Here is a 21,622-nt window from a genome sequence, read left to right as displayed (position 1 = left end):
AGTGGTATAGTAGGAGCATTACATGTCTCCTAGCTCAGCCTAAGATGCTCTGCTATAGCTACCTCTATAAGCCTAAGCTGCTTGAACACTACTAACCTACTAATAAGGGATAACTGGACCTGGCACAAGTTGTAAGTACCATCAAGTACCCACTAGGCCAGCCTCCTACAGTGTGCATGTGTATGTGAGACTAATGTAACTGAGAGAAATGGCTGAGACCTGAGTGACCACGACTTCCCTGAGAAATCAATTATGTCATGTGCTCAGCTGCCCAATCATCCCTGCCCTTGGGTAAAGATCAGGCACTGCTAGTTAGCCGGAGTACAACCCGGATTAATGTGACAGGCGTCACCTTTAGTGGGCCAGACTCAGTCTCCCACACCACAGACGATTCTGCTGCTCAAAATCGAGTAGTCTCATTAGAATAATGAGAGCCTATTTGACACCATCACACACATCACAATTAGTCTCATCACTTGAATGTGACAACTGAAGGACATAATCTACGGACCATAACATATTAGTTACATCCACGTTGTCTACATGTACAACAATAACTCATCACACACAACTGCTACATGTCCAAATAGGAGGTAAACAAGAGGCCCACACATGAGGTAGTGGATGTTAACATATGGTGAGACTGTAATGTTTGCACAAATCACTAACACAACTCAGTGTGAGAGTTGCAATGGCTGCATGGAGCATGTGTGACAAGGGCGGGACATCATTGGTGACAATGGTCAACATGATTAGCCCAGGTATGACAAACAATGGGAGAAATGGAGCCTGCGCAGTACATCCATGGAAATCACTCCTGCCACTGCAATGGGGCCAATCATGTCCCAGGGTACACATGACCTCACACTTTGGATGGACACGTCTGTAGAATGCACATCAGAATGGATGATATGGTTGGAATGTAGGCGGAATGTGTTAATCACAGTATGTACCAAATATGTACACATGTCAGACATATGTGCAGTCCACACACAAGTCCTCCATATACTCAAGATCAACATAGGGAGACAGTTGTAGGGTAACATTTGTCAGATAGCATCCATCAACCGTCATCAACAATGCCCGAGCTGTGTATGTCGTCTGAAAGGTGATGCTCTATAAGACAACTACACACAGCACATAGGTAAACACAATTCACAATCACATACCATGACTCTTGCATAGTACTGACTGCCATACATATTGGATACACTGTTGTCACACATATCTGCAAATGCATGACGTGAATACGTTTGCATGCTGTTGATTCTGTAACACACACATTGGTGTAACAGACCAATCACACTCAAATCACATTGTTCTATGGACTACCACATGTGGCCATACCGAAAATGCCACACTGCAGCCCAGCCCATTCAATTTGTATGTTGATACAGGGTGCATCCATTGACAATGGACAAAATCACGCAATCAGGAATAGATTAAAAAAAAAAAAATGACGCAAATGTGTCAAAAACATCCGCAAACGCAAAGTATATGACCCATGGGCCCTTAGTGTGAATTCCATCTTCGCACTCATCGCAATGCTGATTTACTGTTAAATTGATGCATAAAGATAATGCGCCAACAAAAAAAGACACACGTAAGTCATGCGTCAATGATACTCACGCAAATATCAGATGTGTCAAAAAAATACACGCATTACAGAAAACATGACGCACGGGGACAGGAAGTGATGTAATAGGAAATCCTGTTTAGAGGCATGGTACAGTGGGTGTACTTTTACGTTCTCTTTACCGTCTGTGCCCCTTTTTGTTTTTTGTTGTATTTGATTGTAAATTTTCCCAGTGTCTGTGAATTTGTGTGTTTTTTCTACTTTTCCTTGTACCTATGCTGTGGGGAGTCTGTCCGGGTTGGTTTTATAGGTGGATTAGTTGGGATTTTTAGTTTTTGGGTGTTACGTTTTTTTTACTTACTTCTGTTTATTACATCTATTATTTCTCATTTACAACCTGTACCCCAGTGCAATGTCTGGTAGAGGGAGGCACACTAGAACGGGGGAGGAGGAGCTGGGTGGCTTTGCGTGGCTGGTAGCCCAATACCTCCCATTAATGTTGGAGATGGGTGTCCATGTGATACAGGGCTACCGTACGGAGGCGAGGCGCAATGACCACCAGCTGAAGCATCGCTGGGCTGATCTGGTGGCCAGGGAGCAGGATCTTCTGGACCATCTTGGTGTGGTGATCGGTGGCCCTGTTGTTGACTTTCCCATTGGCAAACTATTTACTGTTCGCCGCAATGGAATGACAATAGCAGATGTGTTGGCGTGCTCCATGCAATGCTTCTGGACAGGATGCATGCAACCAGAATGAAGTGTCACTGTGCCATTATAGACATGGGGTTCACATATCCTACCATTTTACCAATGCAAGTCAGATGTTAGGTGAGTAATGCACAAACATCACTAAGTCGCACGTTTCAGGGGCCATGGTAACATCTGTGCCCCAGCATTGTGTCATGTATGATAGGCCAAGACACCGCCAGCATACCATATGTAACTGGATTGTGAATACAAAGTAGGCCAATCAATGCACGGCGCAACATTGTCAGAATTTCACATACATCATCCCTGCCATTATGCTTACAAAGGGGGCATACCCGCCTTAGGGGGCAATGACAATGGGGCATTTGATACCATCAGCCAACTGTGACACATCAGTCATGGATAATTCAATGCATCAAAATTGCAGATTAAAAATTGAGCTGCTTGTCCTTCACAAAGTGCCTCTGTGTGCCTTGCAGGACAAACCTGAATACCTGAGTCAGTTGTCTTGCAGAGCACCAGAGTAATGTCATGTATCTGTCACCCAACTCTCCCTCATTCCATGGAGTTCCATCTTCGACAGATTGGCCAGATATGGTTGTTGCAGGGTGCAGTACTCCATGAGTCTCATGCCCAGTGTAAGAGTGCAGATGTGTGGCTCTCACTCACCTGAGTGTCAGTCTCATTGTGAGTTTACAGTGGTGTGTCTGTTGCACTGTCATCAACCGGGATAATTAGCTCACTCCTCTGAAATAGTACACACTGTAATATGTTGTCCACTAGTAGTGACAGTGATATGATACTAACCATGGTTTTCCATCCATATCTTTCAGGTGGACCTGCCCCCTACACCATGGCGAAGTGGCAAGATTTGAGGACCCAGATGTATCCAGTAAGTGTGACTATGTCTGTCCTGTGTAGTGATTAAGGCCCTCATTATGACATTGGCAGTAAATGCCGCTTACCGCTGTGCTGACGGCCGCAAACTTACCGCCACGCTGGCGAATATCCGTTCACCATATTATGACACACACACACACCAATCCGACAGGATGCAGCCACATACACAATACTGCCAGACCAAAGGTCAGTGATAAACTGGTAGTCCAAAAACCCACACCGTTACACCAACAAAACAATGCCCTTCACATTATGACCCACGAATCACCACAGTGGACATTCAACAGCGGTAACCCATTGGCGGTACATACCGCCGTGCTCACAATGGACACCCACATACAAAACAAAACAACCCTACATTGGCCTATTCAAACAAAACACACCTGACACCCATACACACACCACACCCACACCACTATAAAACATACACCCATATTACCAACAACCCTTTACCAACAACTATTGCCACCAAGAGACTGATAAGAAGAGCACAGAGACAACTAGACAAACACACTTCCAACCACCATACACCCCTCACGCATTCCACATCACATACCCCACTACATTACCCACACACCCTCACCAACACACATCACACAACACCCATGGCACCACAAAGGCACCCCCCCCTTTCACTGAGGTGGAGTTAAGGTTTATAGTGGAGGAAATCATCAGGGTAGAGCCACAGCTCTTTAGAGCAGGGGTGCGGCAGATATCAATAGCAAGGGAAGATGGAGCTATGGCGGAGAATCATGGACAGGGTCAACCTCGTGGGACAGCATCCAAGAACAAGGGACAACATCAGGAAGAGGAGGAAGGACCTACGGGGAAGGTACGTTCCATTGCAGCAAGACACCAGCTCGCCATACAGAGGACTGGCGGTCCTCCCCTACAGATAACAGCATGGCAGGAGCACGTCTTGGCATTACTGCATCCTGAGGGACTCGCAGGAGTTGAAGGAGGATTGGACACTGGTAAGTCTACTTTTAACAACTATCACCCCCATACCTGTATGCCATCACACACCCTCACTCCCATCACCCCACCACATCAAACACACTCCATCATCACATCTCACTCATCCCAATGCCAACCCCTGCATGCTGTACCAATGGATGGACAACCCTCCCAGCCCTGCATGGACACTCATCACCAAATCATGCACAGCATAGGAAAACTAACATAACCACAATACATCAACATACACAAGCAAAAGCTGGCAGGGGAACAACAACCATAGAGGGAACCTACAGAAGTATAAATGTCTGACACTTGAAGCATAATACATCATTTACATCCCCACAGGTACCCCAGCCAATGTCACTGGAGAGGAGGTGCCACCACTATCCAGTCCCCCAACAGAAGAGGCCCACAGCGATGACAGTAACTCTGGACTTAAGGATCTGAATGATCGATCTGGCCCATCAGAGACCACTGGACAGCCGGTCACCCAAGCCCACTCACAGACCACCACAGAGCTTCTTCCATCAGGATCCAACACCATAGCACCCACCCAGCGTACCCACACCTCTGTGCCCAGGACACGTCAATCAGCAGTGTGCCCGCCTGTGCAGGGACCCCAGGCCACACCTCACCCACAAGACAATCAGGGACATGGGGTCAGTGGCAGTGGGCACACCATTCAGGGGACAGAGGCACAGTCTAACCGGTACACTGGGAGGACTGCTGTGCACCAGGGGGAGGACAGGACCAGGAAACCGACTCTCCAGGAGGCACTCTCTGAGATCCTGGGAGCCTATCAACATTCCCAGTACACAATTGGCCAGATCCTAGACAACGTGCAGGAGAACAGGCGGATGCAGGAGGGACAGTATCAGTGGATCAGGGAGGTCTTACAGGTCATTAACAACACCCTGATCTCCATAGCAGGGGTGCTGGCAGACATGGTCAACCCTTTCTATGTCCCCATGGACAATGCACCTGTGCTACAAACAGACTGGAACAATACCCTGGACTTTCCTCCATCATCACCCCATTCCATTGCAGTTTCCTCTCTATATATTAGCACAACAATAAACACCCTTGGATAAAACTCGACTACTAGTATTTCATGTATTGCAAATTTGTATTGATTGAAACAACTACAACCATTGCAATGAACTGTAGAATTAATGACCTTTTAGCTGGCTTTTGTGATCACACAAGGAGAATGTTGTCATATCGCCAACATCTGCAAAATGAACATCCATAGGCAACAGTAAGTAGGGCAAAGAAGTTGGTAATGCCAGCATGCCAATGCCACACAGAATACACCAATACTCATAGAAATGTGAAGTTGCACCGTCTCATCTGTGTGTCATTGGAAGTACTGATGTATCACTGATGTTCTGTTGTCCACATCCTCATCCTCAGCCTCCTCATCCATGCAACATGCAGCATGCCACTACTATCTGGCAGACCTTCATGGGTGACTGGCACAGGGATCCACCTGTCAGGTGGAGGCACCTGAGCCTGGCCTTCTGGAGGCCAAAGGTCATTTCAATGATCCTGCTGGTTCTCCCATGTACCTCATTATAACGTTCTTCTGCCCTTGTCCTGGCATTCCTCACAGGGATCAGCAGCCATGACTGGTTTGGGTAACCAGAGTCAACTGCAAATATTGAGGGACAACATTTAGCCACACAATATGCTATATGGCCAACACCATAGGCATACACCAACATATACTGGGTAGGAACCAGAACTCACCTATTAGCCACACCCTGTGCCTCTGTAGTTGGGCCATCACATTTGGGTTGCTGCTATTCCTCAGGACAAAGGCCTCATGCCCCGACCCTGGATACTTAGCATTGACGTGGGAGATGTACTGGTCCGCCAAGTACACCATCTGCACATTCATGGAGTGGAAATTCTTACGATTCCTGAACACCTGTTCATTCTGGTGGGGGGATGCAATATGTGTTCCAATTGCATAAAACCCAGTCTTCAGAGTGGCCAAATCCTCAACCTGGGGGAAAGCAATGTAACTGCAGATGTGATTGATCAGGGCTGACAAGACTCTTGCTAGCATGATTGAGAACATTGGCTGTGACATTCCTCTGCCAAGCCCACTGTCACTTGGAAAGAACCAGTTGCCATGAAATGGAGCAGTGATAGAACCTGCACAAGTGGGGGATCCCAGTGGGATGACGGATAGCTGATATCAGGTCAGGTTCCAGTTGAGCACACAGCTCTGTGATTGTGGCCCTGGCCACTCTATAGGTGAGTAATATGTGCCTGTCCTCCAGTGTAGCCAAGTCCACTAGGGGTCTGTACACGGTGGTATGTCTCCATCTCCTATTAATCCGCAGTGGTAGGTATCTAAGGGACACAAGAGTGAGTAGGCTGTCACAAACTGAACAATGGAGCCACAACAGCAGTCCACATCGTGCAAACATGTCATGGGACAGTGTAATTTATAAAATATGTGCCTGTTGATCCTGGTACACAGCAATTATCGATAGGCCTGTTCATCCCCCCTTAAATTGCAACCGTCTGTCCTGTGTGGAAGGACAGGTGGAAGTGAGGTAATGCCGCTGACGTTGTGCGCCGTTGTTGTAGGCGGTCATGAACTGCCGTGCAATTCCTCATTGGTTATTATTGGGCCCTATGGGTACAGTGGCCAATGGTGATCTATGCAGGAGGTGACGGTATGCACCGCCGCGGACGTGACCCCCATTTTCTATCTGATTCCTCACTTGTTTCCTGACCTTCCATAGGGGAGGACCTATACGGCATGTGCTGCTGTGACCTGTGTCTGTAACCTACCATGGCCCGTGTGACCGGGGAAAGGGCCCCAGCCTTCACTTCTAAGGAGTTGGAGCGACTGGTGGATGGGATCCTTCCCCAGTACGGACTGCTGTATGGGCCTCCAGACCAACAGGTGAGTACACTGTGTGCACGATGCATGTGGCATGAATGCATGGAGTTGTGTGTGAAGGACTCATGTAAGGGGTTTGGTGGATGTCCTCTTGGCGGTGTACATGTTGTGGGCTGGGCATTGTGTGTGCCAATGGTGATGCAAACGGGTATGGTGAGCCATTTGTGTGACAGGCTGGACTGTTTGCCTAATGGTGTTTTTCTGTCTGTATTGCCTGTGCAGGACAGCGCCCATCAAAAGAAGTGAACATGGCATGCCATCGCCAAGGATGTGCGGACCCTGGGGGTCAATGGCAGGCAGAGCACCCACTGTCACAAACGGCTGGAGGACCTGAGACGCTGGGCACAGAAGACCGTGGAGGCCCAGCTGGGGATGGCCTCCCAACGAGGAAGGGGTGCCCGTCGGACCCACCCGTATACTGGCGGTGGCCTACCCTGAGCTGGATAGACACTTGAGGGCATCACAGCAGCCACAAGGGGGTGAGTACAGTGGCTATCATTACAACTTACAGCTGGTGGGGTGGTATCCTGGTGGTGGTTGTGTGTACTTGGGTGCCCCTAGGCCAGGCCAGACATAGCAGCATCGGTCCTCTGGTGGCTAAGGGTTTGAATGTAAAATACGGCTTTCCTAGCTTGTTAGTATTCACCTCTGGGCATGGCTGCGTGGGTCCCAGGTGTGATGCTGTTGGCGATGTGTGCTCTCCTCACTCCTTGGTGACTAGCCATTTCACTGGTAGTGCCATGCATAGTGCGTAGGCCTGTTCCCTGTGTGTGAGGGTGCTGTGTACTCCAACAGTAATGTTGGTGCAGTCATTGACCCAGTGTATCCTTTGTCTCTCTCCACCCCTTTCCTATTATGTCATTCTGTCCCTCTATGCATTAGCATCATCTGGCAGAGGAGCAGAAGAACCGGTGACAAAGGGAGCTGCATCCCACAGGCAGAGTCCACCGACACTGAGGGCATCAGAGGAGCACCACGGCAGAGCCTGGAGGGGACAACACAGACTCTGATACCTCCTCCAATGGGAGCTCTTTGGTGGTGGCAGATACCTTTGTGACCACCCCAGCTGCAGGTACAGCTGCCAACCCCAAACTAGCACCACCCTCCAAGTAGCCTCTCAGCAAGTTGCCCGTGCCCGCTCACCCAGGAGGGTGGGCATATCTTTCGCCCCAGGCACTTCAGGCCCTGCCGCAGTGAGCCCTGCTCTTCTGAGTGAGGAGGCTATTGACCTCCTGAGATCCATCCCTGTAGGGCAATCAACCATTGTGAATGCCATCCAGGGGCTGGCAGCCCAGATGCAGCAATGCAATGCAATCCTGGAAGGCATTCATGGTAAATTGGCAGCCCAACAGAGATAGATTCAGGCTCTGGCCTCCTCTCTGGTGGCAGCCATTGTCCCTGTTTCAGCCGTCCCCCCTCCAACTTCTACTTCCCAGTCCCATTCTCCTCAACCTCAACCCATCCCAAGCACACGGACAGACACACATGCACACTAGACAACACCCAAGAGTGGCACAGGCAAACACAAGCACCACACTTCATCCCACAGGCACTCAAACAAACACCATTCAGTTGCAGACATGACAACATCCACTGTCTCCACTGTCTCCCCCTCCTCCTCCTCCACCTCCCACCCAGTAACATCTACACTCATACCTGCACGCACTACTTCAATATGCACTACCAGCATCATCACACCAAGCAGAACACACACCTCACTGGCAGACACCTCCACAACATCCATGCACGCTTCTCCCGTGTCCCCTCCCACCATGTCTGACTCCCCCAAGGACACAAACGTAAGCACTCAGACACCCAACAGCCATCCACCTCACAACAGCATACAGCCCATGCACCTACACCCAAATACAGCAGACATACACCTGTGAAGACCACTCACTCATCCTCCACTCCCATTACTCTTCCCTCTTCCTGCCCCAACGTACCTAAAAAGCTTTTCCTTTCCACAATTGACCTATTACCTATCCCTCCCCCCTCCCGTCCTGCACGTGTGGGCAGGGTAGCAAGGACCCAGTCGAGCACCTCAGCCAAACAGTCCACAGGGACAGTGGTAGCACCACCTACTCATGGCGGTAGGGATACCATACCAACTAAACTGAAGGGGAAGGAAGCAGCACAACCTGGGATGAAAGGGATGAGTCCGGGACCACCTGCGAAGAAGGAGCCTGCACCAGCTGTGAAGAAGGGGAAGGAGCCTGCATCAGCTGCAAATAAGGGCAAAGAGCCTGCACCAGCTGCAATGAAGGGGGAGGAGCCTGCACCACCAGGCAGAGGGGGGAGAGCCCATCCACCCTTGCCAGGAAGGGAAAGGGATCCCCAACCAATGACCAGGAGGAGAGAAGGCAACCTACGCCAGCGGAAGCTGTCAGCCAAACACCGCCACCACCAGCAGCTGTCACAGGGCCCCCTCCGCCAGCCATGATTGTGCAGCCAGAGTGCAGGGGCTGACCATATGCCTCCCCAACCACCACCACAGTGCAGCCATCACAGAGTGCAGGGGCTACAAGGAGCCTCCCCCAACCACCACCACAATACAGCCATCACAGAGTGCAGGGGCTGACCAGGAGCCTCCCAAAACCACCACCAGCATGCAGTCATCACCTCCGGCAGACGCCATGGAGTCCACCTTCCAGGGGCTACTCTGCGGGCTGGCCCCTCCAGAACCAGTGTGTTGCTCACCCACTTGAGAGACTGTGGCCTTGCACTTACCAGGACAAAGCACGGGGCATTTTGCCCCTCCAGAACCAGTAGGCAAGACACCCAGTTGAGAGTCTGTGGCCTTGCACTCCCCAGGACAAACCACAGGGCATGTTAATCCCTACAAAACCAGTGGGCAAGACACCCACTTGAGAGACTGTGTCCTTGCACTCCCCAGGATAAAGCAATGGGCATGTTGCCCCCTTTAGAACCAGTGGGCTTGTTCCCGCATCCGGCTGAGGTGCCCCCCCTCTCCCCGAGGTGCCTACCTTTTTGACAACTGATGCCCCTGCAGTGTTCTATCGGGATTGTTGCAGGATTCAAGTTGGGCCTTGGACTATGCCCTGTGGCCATGTGGGCCCTTTGAACTATGGACCGGGCAGTGTCCCTTTTTTATACAAGTGTACATATCTGTTTCATGGCCAAATCGGATTACTGATTTTTTTGTTGCACTGTTTACAATCACTTTCATCAATTTCTGTTGTCCTTGCAGTATTATGTACATTTTTGGGATCTACTTGTTTTTGTGATGCCGTTGGTTGTGTGTATGGTGTGTGTGTGGGGGGTTTGTGTTGTGCGTGTGTGTGTCACTCTCATTTTCCTCCCACCCTCACATGTGTGCAAGGCAGCTGTACTCACCGTTGTCGTCTTCGCTGGCGTTGGTGTTCCAGGTGGAACATAACGTAGAAGATCATTGGGAAGACTTGCAGTTCGGGTTCCATGGCTGCGTGGTTCTTCCCTGTGTCTCCAATGGTGAGTCCTTTAACTTTGTGTTCTGTTTCCGCCAGGCTTTTGATGCCATTGGTACCGCCCAGTAAAAGGTGGCGGTTTCCTGTGTCAAAATATGGTGGGCGGTACCTTGTCTTCTGTCTGGCTATAGGTGGCTACCGCCGTGGTGACTGTTGTTCCCGCCCTGGCGGTCGGCGTGGTATATTGGCTGTCTATCGGAGATATCATCGCCATGGTCATAATTTGGCGGTAATTACGGCCAGCCTGTTGGCGGGATTACCGCCACTTTATCACCCACCGCCAGAGTCGTACTGAGGGCCTAAGGCACATATTTATACTTTTTTTGCGCCGCATTTGCGCCACTTTTTGAAGCAAAAATGGCGTAAGCTTACAAAATACAATTGTATTTTGCAAGTTTGCGCCGCTTTCGCGTAAAAAAATTATGCAAATGCAGCGCTAAAAAAGTATAAATATGGGCCTAATTATTTTGAGTGAGTGAGTCATGTGTGTTGCACCCAGTACTAGTAGTTTTGAGCTGTCAAATGATCAGAAATTAAAGTAGGCTGGATGGTGACACTGTCACATTTAAGTGGTTCCCCATGCATGTGCAGAGGGTCATATCTTGTGAGGCTTGTGGCACTCAATGGGCAGCATAGTGTGAACAAGGTGATGACAAACCACATGTAGGCCCGTGTGTGACTTAGATGTGCACCGTTGTGAAAATAATGGCACTGGGACACACTGTCATTCTCACAACACAGTGATGCACCATTTTGTAGACAAATTGGTGCATCCCTGTATTGTAATGTACATGTAGGACTGGGTGGGCAATTGTCCCCCAGCATGGAGTCACATATATTGTACTCCACTTACGTGACACTTATATGGAATGTAATAGGCGTGCCTGCAGGTCAAGTCCAATCATGTGCTGGCATGGACATGGATGTGTGAGGAATGGTATTGGCTGAACACGTATTGATGGTTGTCCACACCTGGACACATGAATGTAGATGTTATAGACCTATGGATACCAGCTTCCTAGTTGTCATCACCTAACATATGGTCCACTCCCTGACTCCTTGTATGAGTGGGCATGCCTTGGTGGATACCCTGGACAGTTGGGATGATGATCTGCATGGCTATCCCCCCTGAGGCACATGGGGTGGGGACAACACATTTGTAGGTAGATGTGATGCTCACAGTGTAGGTGACAATCATTTTGATCAGGCTTGCATGTGTACCTATCAACACTCACCCCTTATGGATACCAACTGCATCCCATACTCCCAATAAAAGAAACAAGTTACTGGTGATGCATGTTTGAAAATTTGATACAGATGATGAGAAATAGTGGCCCTGATCTATGTGATGTTGATGCTGCCTTTGCATTATTACACTTATTACAAAATCAATGCACATCTAATTTTGTTTGTTTCCTAATCTTGTTATGGGTGGCTATGGTGTCGAGGAAATGGTGCTAAGGCAGTGTTTTCGTTTCATCCATCAGGGCCATTGTATTATCCAGAATGTGAGTAGGAGTGCATGTGCAAATCGATGTAGATAATCAGCTGACCATCTGTACAGACTCCACACAATGCTGAAACTTATGGTTACCTGTCTCATTTTAACAGCTGCCAACATGAAGATCGAAGAACTTCCTGCCTTTCAGAAGAGGGCAGTCTGCTATCAGCACATACTGGCAGTAGAATCTGGGTTCAGGAGGATGGCACACTGCTATCGCTCAGAGCGATCCACCGGTGAGTGGTGTGCATTCAGCCAAGGGGGACCCACACTGCCCACACAGGGTTGAACAAGCCCCACAGCTATGCAGGGGGCCACAGCTGTCACCATCACAATTGCTCAAGCTGCTACACCCTCAACGTTCGTCCCACAGTCAACCACACCTGCTGCCATGGACATAAGTGCCATCAGAGACTTACAGAGGTATGTGACACAGGTCCTCAAAACGTTGGACTCATTCGAGAAATAGCCAAGAATACTAAGACACTCAAATGCATTAAGAGGAAACTTAAGAGGGCCAACCTCTGAATGGAATGATGTCTCTCTTCCCAAGTTCAGTCCCCTCCCTCCTCATTTTTTCTATGTTTTTAGTGGATATTAGGGGGCCAGTTGTAGGTTAGATTAGGATAGTGGGTTAGTTAGGATAAGTAGGTTTGGGGTTGGGTTTTCTACTTTTTACATTTTATTATGTGGTTGGTGTTTTTATATGTTCGTAAAAATAAAATATATAAAATAAATTAAAAATCAAATATACCCAAAAATATATATTTGCTTAGTAATAGGTAGTAAATGTGTAGTTTAGTTTATGTTGTCCTGCATGTGTCTTGTGATATAAAGGGGGTGGGGGGCAAATTTTTAGAGTGTGTCATTAAATGTGTTTGGTAAGTGTAGCATAGAGTAGTTAGGGTCTGTTGTGTGTTATGTATAGTTTGGATAGCTTAGGTTAGGTTAAGATAGGTGTTCTTGATTGTTTTTAGTTGTGTTTAATCTGATTAAAATATTATTGGTACTCCCTTACTTCACATGTCTTATTCTTGAGTCTCAGGGTCTTCCCATGGGTATACAGTGAAAATTGTGTGTTGTCCTAGGGTTTCCTTCATGCCTCCGGATCCTTCTCTTCACATGTACATCACTGTCTCACAACTGGCAGCTACAACACATCTACTTGTCTGGCCATCTGCCATCCAGTGTACCCACCATATTTATAGGACAGGTCGGTGAGGTATTCAGCTGTCATTGCATGGGTTTATTGTCAGAATGTTGGCACTGTAGGAAATCTGACGACACCCTACATTTCATTCCTATCCTGCTAAACTGACCCGTGGCAATTACAAATGAGGTTGAGTCCCTCTGTTTCACACCAATGTGTTCTAATGGTACTCCCAGCCAGCGATATTGCCCGAGAACTGTTTCACAGCCATTCCTGCCGTATGTAGTGGGTGTAGCATGCATTTGTTTAACATGTTTTACATACTCAGCGAATTGCTTGTATGGGATGAGACCAGCATCTATGTTCATCATGTAGGTGCCATGTGCATAGACATGTGCCTGCATATCCATGTACTCTTGTACTGACACTCTGTGAATTAAGACATGGTACAGACATCAACATTCCTAAGTGTAGTAGATGTGTCACAACACACAAAGACATGCTGGTTGTGTAAGTGGTGTTTAATAACAAGTGTTATAGTGTAATATTTTAATGTCCAGGTCTGTGACCCCATTCGTGGAATCCATCCAATTGTGACACAACTCAAGTCTAGGGTTGAGGGACATGTCATGAAACATGCTTGGGTAAAGTGTCTTTCAGTGCAGGAGAACATAAATTGCCAACTGAAATGTTAGAGACAATTGCAGTCCATAGAGAAAGGTCAACAGTGTGTTGGTGATGAGTGCAAATCTGCAACAGTGCCAACACTGGCATAATGTTAAGCACAGGACAAAGGTAGACACTGACCATGTGGCATGGGCTGATGCTACCGGGAACTCCTACAGGTGAAGATGATCTGTTCCAAATCTTCATCCTCCGAGGTGTGTGGTGCCTCCTTTACCCTTGATGGTGGTAGTGGGGAGGTAGAGCGGGACACACACACTTCAGTAGCTGGAGATATGGACTCCCAATTCCCGGCACCTGCCATCTGTGGCACTACATGTGGTATCACTGCAGCAAGGAGGAGCTGCTGATTTTTAAGCATAGCAACAACATCCCTGTGGTAGACAGCCATGTCTGCCCTGAGGGAGACCATTTCCCGGTGCATGGAGTCTATCTTGTCCTCAAGCACACTGCTGCCAGTTTGGAAGGGCAGTTGTTGTGGCCGCTCACTCATGGCAGCAGCTATGTCCCTCAGACAATCCTGTACTCCACGCATTGAGATGTGTGTGCGTTGGTTGGCTGCAGTCTGTTCTGTTGCTATAGCCATGCACATCCGTATCCCCTCAAGACTGACTGCCTTTGTTTGCATCCCCACCCTCACCTACTTGGCCAGCTCCCGCTGGACTCCTACTACTGCCCTCTCAAAGCTGGTCCCTGGGTCCTCGGAGTCCTCTGCTGTGTCCGGGATGGCAGGTCATACTATTGGGGTGCTAAGTGGGGCCTGTGGGATGTCTGTTACATCAACACTCCTCCTTGCGACTGGAGGTGGTGTCTGGAGGTTTACAAGGACTTCTTGGAGGGTCTCTTGGATGATAGTTGACAGTTGGTCATCTAGGTCATCAGGGTACTCCAGGACTGGCAAATCCGCAGGAGAGCCATCATCCTCTGCAATGAGATGGTGTAAAATCAGACTTTGTTTGTAGTGGCAGTTGAAATGTCCCATCACTGACTTGATAATTGAGGCTTATTGACATCTTAGGTCCAGATTACTGGAAAAGTGGAGCAACTCTGTGCTGCGGCAAAATTTGCAGGGCTGTGCAACTTTAGAAACACAGGCATGCACCGTATTTAAGTGTATACGGTGCACACCTGTGTTGTCCCCCATGCTGGTGCAAAATTCAGCTGCCAGTGCCAACCCAGGCATCCTTGCACCATTGTGTAAGGATGTCTGCATTAAGGGGTGTGATTGTATATGTGGGGGAAGTAGTCCCTTCCTGCACATTTATATTCACTGATGGCGCTTCAGCACTTCTGTGTGAGCTGTAGGATAAAGCACACATAGAAGTGCCAAAGCGTAATTTTCAAATGATTGGTCATGTGCAGGAAGGGACACCTTCACGTATATAAACAATCATTTCTGGCATTTTGCTCTTTCTACGAGTGCTGCAGAAAGCACAACACATTGGAAAAGCAAAAAAACGAGGAGGAAGAAAAGTATTCCTCCTAGTTGCACCTTGCTTACACCACCCCTGGGATTGGCATTGCCAGTACACAATGCTCTTGTTACCATTGATGGTTCCTCATGTTGTTGTTTGTGTATGTGTGCTACATTGCATGGTACTCATGGACCTGGCAGAGTTCTATTTCATCTTCTGTATGTTCAGGTGTGTTTGCCTTCTGTCGTGGGTGTATGAAAGGGGTTTCTGTTTGTCAACTATAATTAGGAATAAAGAGGGATCATGCGATTCTGTTTATTGGATATGAGGATATTTCCTCTATTATTGTCAAAAGTTTATTCCATCTGTTTTCCTCTTGTCTTTGTGTTGTCCTTTTCTTGTCCCTCTCTCTTTTAATTTATTCTGGTTACTTCTTCTTCTCTTGATAGCTTCTCTGTAGGCATATCTTCCTGTGGTATTTATTGTTTTTTCCTCTCTTCTCTTTTTGAGGAAATCTCTGGTTTCAGAGACACCGTTCCTGAAAATATGGATGTCAGAGGGAAAAAGAAGGAAAAAAATATGGAGTAGGTAAGTATATTTTCTCTTGTGGGGTAGATTATACAAACCTGGTGGGAGGGAGAAAAATGGAAAAGGAGAGAGGGGCTAGTGAGGTCTGTGACTAAAAGTGGACTTCCAAATCCTTATTAATGGGTCCAAGTGCTATTGGTGCATACAAGGGAAATGAGAAGAAGAAAGGGAAAAAAAAATCATTAAATAGGCCCCCACTTCTCTCTATATATATATTTTCAGTTTGTTTTTTCCCTCCCTTCCCCTCCGTTCTACTTATGAAATAAGTACACAGGTTTGGCAAAAACACCCATACCTGTAGTATCCACATCTCTCCTGGGACGTTGCGGGTGCTTAGGGTGTCCTCCTTGGTCAAATCGGCTTCGGCTGGCAAATTCATTTCCTGAGCCCTCTCTGCCTCCGCTGCCACTGCGTCGCTCCCCTCCCTCCTTCTGTTAGAAGACCCTCTCTTCTCTCTCCACGCGTCATCTGTTCCTCTATCCTCCTGTCCGCCCTTCCTCCTCTCTGGCATCTTTCTTCCCCATTTAGTGTCTCGTGCGGCGTCGCCACCCTCCTCTTCTGGGTTGTTCTGTCCTGTGAACTGGACGTTGTTTTCCAAAGTACCCCTGGGGCACTCGTTTACCGGCCCTGCATGATAAGTGGGGCCAGCTGTAATAGGTACTCTGTTACACCTTCATACACACCTATCTCCTCCCCCTCAATGCAGCCCTCCTTTCACTATGATACATGTGTGCAGCATGGTAACAGTGCAGCTAATTTGACACCAGCACAGGGTTAGACCCAGCGATGGCCAGCATGGGTATTACATTTCTGCTATGTACATCATTCTGTATGCGACAGTGCCTAATGGTAAATGTGTCTATGGACATTGCCAGTTAACAGGAGTTGTACTTAGGTCAGGGCCTAAAGCTAGTTTGAGGTGAATCTGCAGGTAGTCATACTGGTCTCACATTTCAAGTGTGTCATTCCTATGGGCACCTGTCGGCCATTGTGTATTTGACCACCGCCAACAGCACAGGTGGTAGTGGCTACTGTTGTCAATGTGGAAGGCCCTATGGGCCAATGGCCTGGCACTGGCAGGTTTCCAGCAGCTTATGGACTGGCAATTCTATCTGTCCTGTGACGCCAGACCGGTATTACGTTCAACACTACCTTCCAGGTCTGTTTCGGCATTTCCACCAGCCTTTGCATGGTATTGAAACCCCCATGTAAAGGTTGTGGGTGATGTGTTGTGGTGTGGCCCTGGGTGCCCCTGCACAGCTCATGCACTTGGCATGGGCAATACAGGGGGTCCCATGCCCTGGCCCTTTCCACTTTCTGATTTGCAAGGCTGAGTGCAGCGTCTTCTGTCACACCCGATGCAGGCCAAAACTGGAAATAAGTTTATTTGATCCATCAAAAATATAATTCTCAGTGCCCCACAGAGCTACAATAAGCAGACAGATTTCCAGCCGCCATCCCAATGTGTGACTCATACTGGCAAACACAAAGGGTACCCTGCACTGGCAGTCTTATCAACACTGGACTTGCCCATTCACCATCCCCTGCCTGTCAATGTGGTATCATACACCATTATGTTCACCGTCATTCCCCATGTGTTGTATGTGTGTGTTTATTTCCCCATTCACATGTGTCCTACATGATTGTGTCAGAGTAGTGGTGAGCTCAGCCTGTGACTCTTGCGACCTACTGTTTACCCTCTGTGGTACATATTTTCTGTAGTGGCACATTTCAGTTCAGCATCAAGATGTGTGGTTCAACACTCCTGTAGTTTAGTTTTTCTGGGTAGTGGCATGTTACCAATGATACAGGTCCAGGATGCCATTCCCCTAGTGCCTGTTCAGTTCATTGTTCCCTGCACCCAGGGGACACTGTGACTGCATGATGGAGTGGTGGCTGCCTCACGTGGATATGCTGTCAATGTCCGGTGTGGTGGTGCTACCGGCACATATCTGGGTGTTGTTAGAACAGTTCCAATGACTACTGTGCTGTGAAATGCAGCACACATGCATTTGGGCAATGAGGTAAGGCAGTTGGAAGGTGTTACTGGAAGGGACTCCACAATGACGTAACTCCAGGAATGGTATTGAGTGGCTACCCAGTCACTGGGGTCCTGGTTGTGCTGGTGGTGTTGATATGACTATATGCAAGGGATGTTGTGATGACCCAACCAGTGCCACAGTGATTATACATGCCATCCATCCCATGTGCTGCATATGTACATGTGGGTATTGAGGCATAGTGGTTGACAAATGTTCAGGTTGTGTATGTGTTATGGTGCATGGCACTCCCAAGGCGTAGGTACATTTGTAGCTTACATCAGCATGGTGCTACTTGCTTAATGTGCATTGTGTCCCTCTGCGCTCCTTTGACATGCATTATGTGAGTCCTATGTACCTCCCCCTTCTTGCACTTTACATTTTGGCATAGATTACCCCCATGCAAATTACTCTGCATTTGTTGTGTTTCTTAGTAGTCTGTGCTGTCCTGTTCCACAATTCCTGTGACGATTTCCTCCGGTTTGGCTGCTGCAACCACCTCCTCCATCTCGACCAAGTCATCTTGTGGTGCTGGACTCCCACCTCCAGTTTTCAGGCCTGCCTTCCTGTTCTTTGCCATTTTTTCCTTTTTCCTTTGCGTGCAGTCATGCCAGCGTCTCCTGCAGAAGAAGATAAAGTAAAGGATGCAGAGAATTCCTGCTGGAGTCTTGCAATCCAAATCTGAAGAAACACCCAGAGGAGAGACCCCAAATAGCCCTGAAAGGGGGATTGGTCACCTAGCCAGGTAAGCATCTATCAGGGGAGGGCTCTAATGTCACCTGCTGGCACTGGCCACTCAGATGCTCCCAGAGCACCCCACCACCTTGGAATCCAAGATGCAAAACCCAGGGACACTCTGGAGAAGCTCTGGGCACCACCCCTGCAGTAGTGATGGACAGGTGAGTGGTCACTCCCCTTTCCTTTGTCCACTTTCTCGCCAGAGCAGGGACTAGGGGTCCCTGAACTGGTGTAGACTGGATTATGCAAGGAGGACACCATCTGTGCCCTTCAAAGCATTTCTAGAGGCTCTGGGAGGCTACCCCTCCCATGCCTGTAATATCTATCTCTAAAAGAAGAGGGTGTAACAACTCTCTCCCAAAGAAAATCCTTTGTGCTGCATTCCTGGGCTTGAGCTGCTAAAGCAACAGGAGGGCAGAAACCTGTCTGTGAGGTGGCAGCAGCTGGGGCTGTCTGGAAAACCGCAGAAAACTGGTATGGCAGTACTTGAGGTCCATTGTGGAGCCCCCTGAGTGCATGGGATTGTACAACCAACACTACAGTCAGTATTAGGGTACAATTCCCAGTTGTAGGACAACTTACATGGCCATATTCTGGGTTACCATTGTGAAGCATGAGATAGGTATTGACCTATGTCAAGTGCACACGTAAAATGGCGTTCCCGCAATCACGAAGTCTGGGAAAATGGTCCTGGATGACGTGGGTGCACCTCCGCAAGTGCAGGGGTGCCCTTACACTCAGGTACTTTGCACCCAGCCTTCAGGGTTGGAGGGCCTGATATAGGTGACTTATAAGTGACCTGGTGCAGTGAAAATGGCTGTGAAAGGGTGCATGCACCATTTTAAACAGGCTGCAATGACAGTCCTGCACAAGCCTTTGCCTGGCTCCCTATGGATGGCAAAAGTAATGCTGCAGCCCATAGAGATCCCCTGGAACCCCAACGCCCTGGGTACCTAGGTACCATATACTAGGGACTTATAAGGGGGCACCATTATGCCAATTTTGGAGTGAAATACTGGGTTACCAGTATGTAGAGACACATTTGGGAAGAGAGAGAGCGTAAGCACTGCAGTCCTGGTTTGCAGAGTCTCTGTGACACAGTCAAGCATACTGACAAAAACAGTGAAACATACTGACAAGTAGGCCACAAACCATAAGCACTGGGCTCCTGACTAGGAGGATCCCAGTAACACAGTCGAACACACTGACAAACAGGCCAAAAAAGGGGGTAGCCATGCTAGAAAGAGGCTACATTCTCACAGTTTTTAGATTGTGCGTTTGAAAATGCCATTTTTAAAAAGTAGGCATTTTCTTGCTTAAACCATTGTGTGACTCTGCCTGTTTGTGGATTCCCTGTATGGGCTAGTTTGACAGTTGGACTGTTTGCTCCTCTCCTCTGGACAGTGACACAAAGGGAGCTGGGGAGTAGCCTGCATATCCTGATGGGGCATCTGGGCTGAGATGGGGGGGGGGGAGTGGTCACTAACACCTGAAATGGCTGTGGTTGCCCTCACACTATGCAGTCTCCAACCCCGTGGTGTGTGTCTGGGACCTGGCCTGGGCAAGGCAGGATCTTGAAAACAACAGAGACTTTTCTTTGAAATAGGCCTACTTCAAAGGCAGAAAGAAGTATAAGAAGAGGACCCAAAACACCTGAAAATCAGATTACATCTGGAACCAAGAAGAACCTCTACCCGGGAAAAGAACTGGAGAAGCTGGAGGAGGAGTTCTGCCAATTTGCCTGTGACTGTACTTTGCTGGGTTATCCTGCAGTAGTTGCTTTTACCTGAGAGAGGACAAAGACTGACTTTTGTGTGACTTCCCACTGGTGAAGTATCTCTAAAGGCTTGAACTGAGCTTGCTTCCTGTTGTTGAAGTCTCAGGGACAACAAAGACTTCTCTCTGCCAGCACATGGGCTTTCTGCTGCGAGTACTGCCTACAAGTGATGCCCTAACCTGTTTTTTGGCCGTTGAAAGATGCAGCTGGTGGAAAAGGACAGCAATCCATACAAAGACCACCATGCGTGAAAACTTTTGAAAACACCACCCGCCCGCAGCTGATAAACGATGCGCCACCGGCCTCGTGGCTAAAATCGACGCTCTACCTACATTGTGGCTGGGAGATCGATGCAACATGGCTGGAGAAACAACGCTCAACACCTGCAGCAGCTGCTGTTAGTGACGCAAGCCCCCACGCAGTGTTGTTTCTTGATGCCATGCGACCTGATTTCAACGCAGCAGTGCTTGACACGGAAAATCAATGCAAAGCCTGCCCAGATCAAAGGTTCCCGTTCGGGATCGATGCATTGCTCTCTTGTGGAAAGAAGAAACGACACACACTGACCCGACCAGAGGAGGAAGGATGCACGTTCTCACTGGCAAGTGAGAAATCGACACATCACTGACCGTTTTGGACGAACACTCACCTGTGCGGCTTTATTTTGACGCTACCCAGGTACTTTTGTGCAATAACAGAGTTCTCACTATTTTCTAAGGATTTAAGACTCATTATTTTTAAAATTGATATCTTGACTTGTGTATGTTGGATTTGTGTTGTTGTGGTCTTGTTTTGTTTAGTTAAATATTACCTATTTCTCTAAGCCTGTGTTGTGTCATTTTGTAGTGTTTTCACTGGGTTACTGTGTGTGTTGGTACAAATACCTTACACCATGCTTCTGAAGTTAAACCTGCCTGCTCGTGCCAAGCTACCAAGGGGGTGAGCAGGGGTAAACTGATGGCGATTCTCCTTTACCCTGACTAGAGTGAAGGTCCTTGGTTGGAGAGGGGTAACCTGACTACCAACCAAAGACCCCATTTCTAACAGTTACCATGTATCCAGCCCTCTAGTGCCTTACGTAAGGTGTCTACAAAGTCAACTGAAGACTGGGTATTGACCTTCTGTGTGTCCCTGAACTTCATCCTGTACTGCTCTAGGGTCAAACCAAACTTCTTGGTTAAGCACCTCTTCATTCTGGA

Source organism: Pleurodeles waltl, chromosome 5 (assembly GCF_031143425.1).
Source record: "Pleurodeles waltl isolate 20211129_DDA chromosome 5, aPleWal1.hap1.20221129, whole genome shotgun sequence".
Taxonomy (NCBI): domain Eukaryota; kingdom Metazoa; phylum Chordata; class Amphibia; order Caudata; family Salamandridae; genus Pleurodeles; species Pleurodeles waltl.
Note: the sequence above shows the minus strand (reverse complement) of the source record.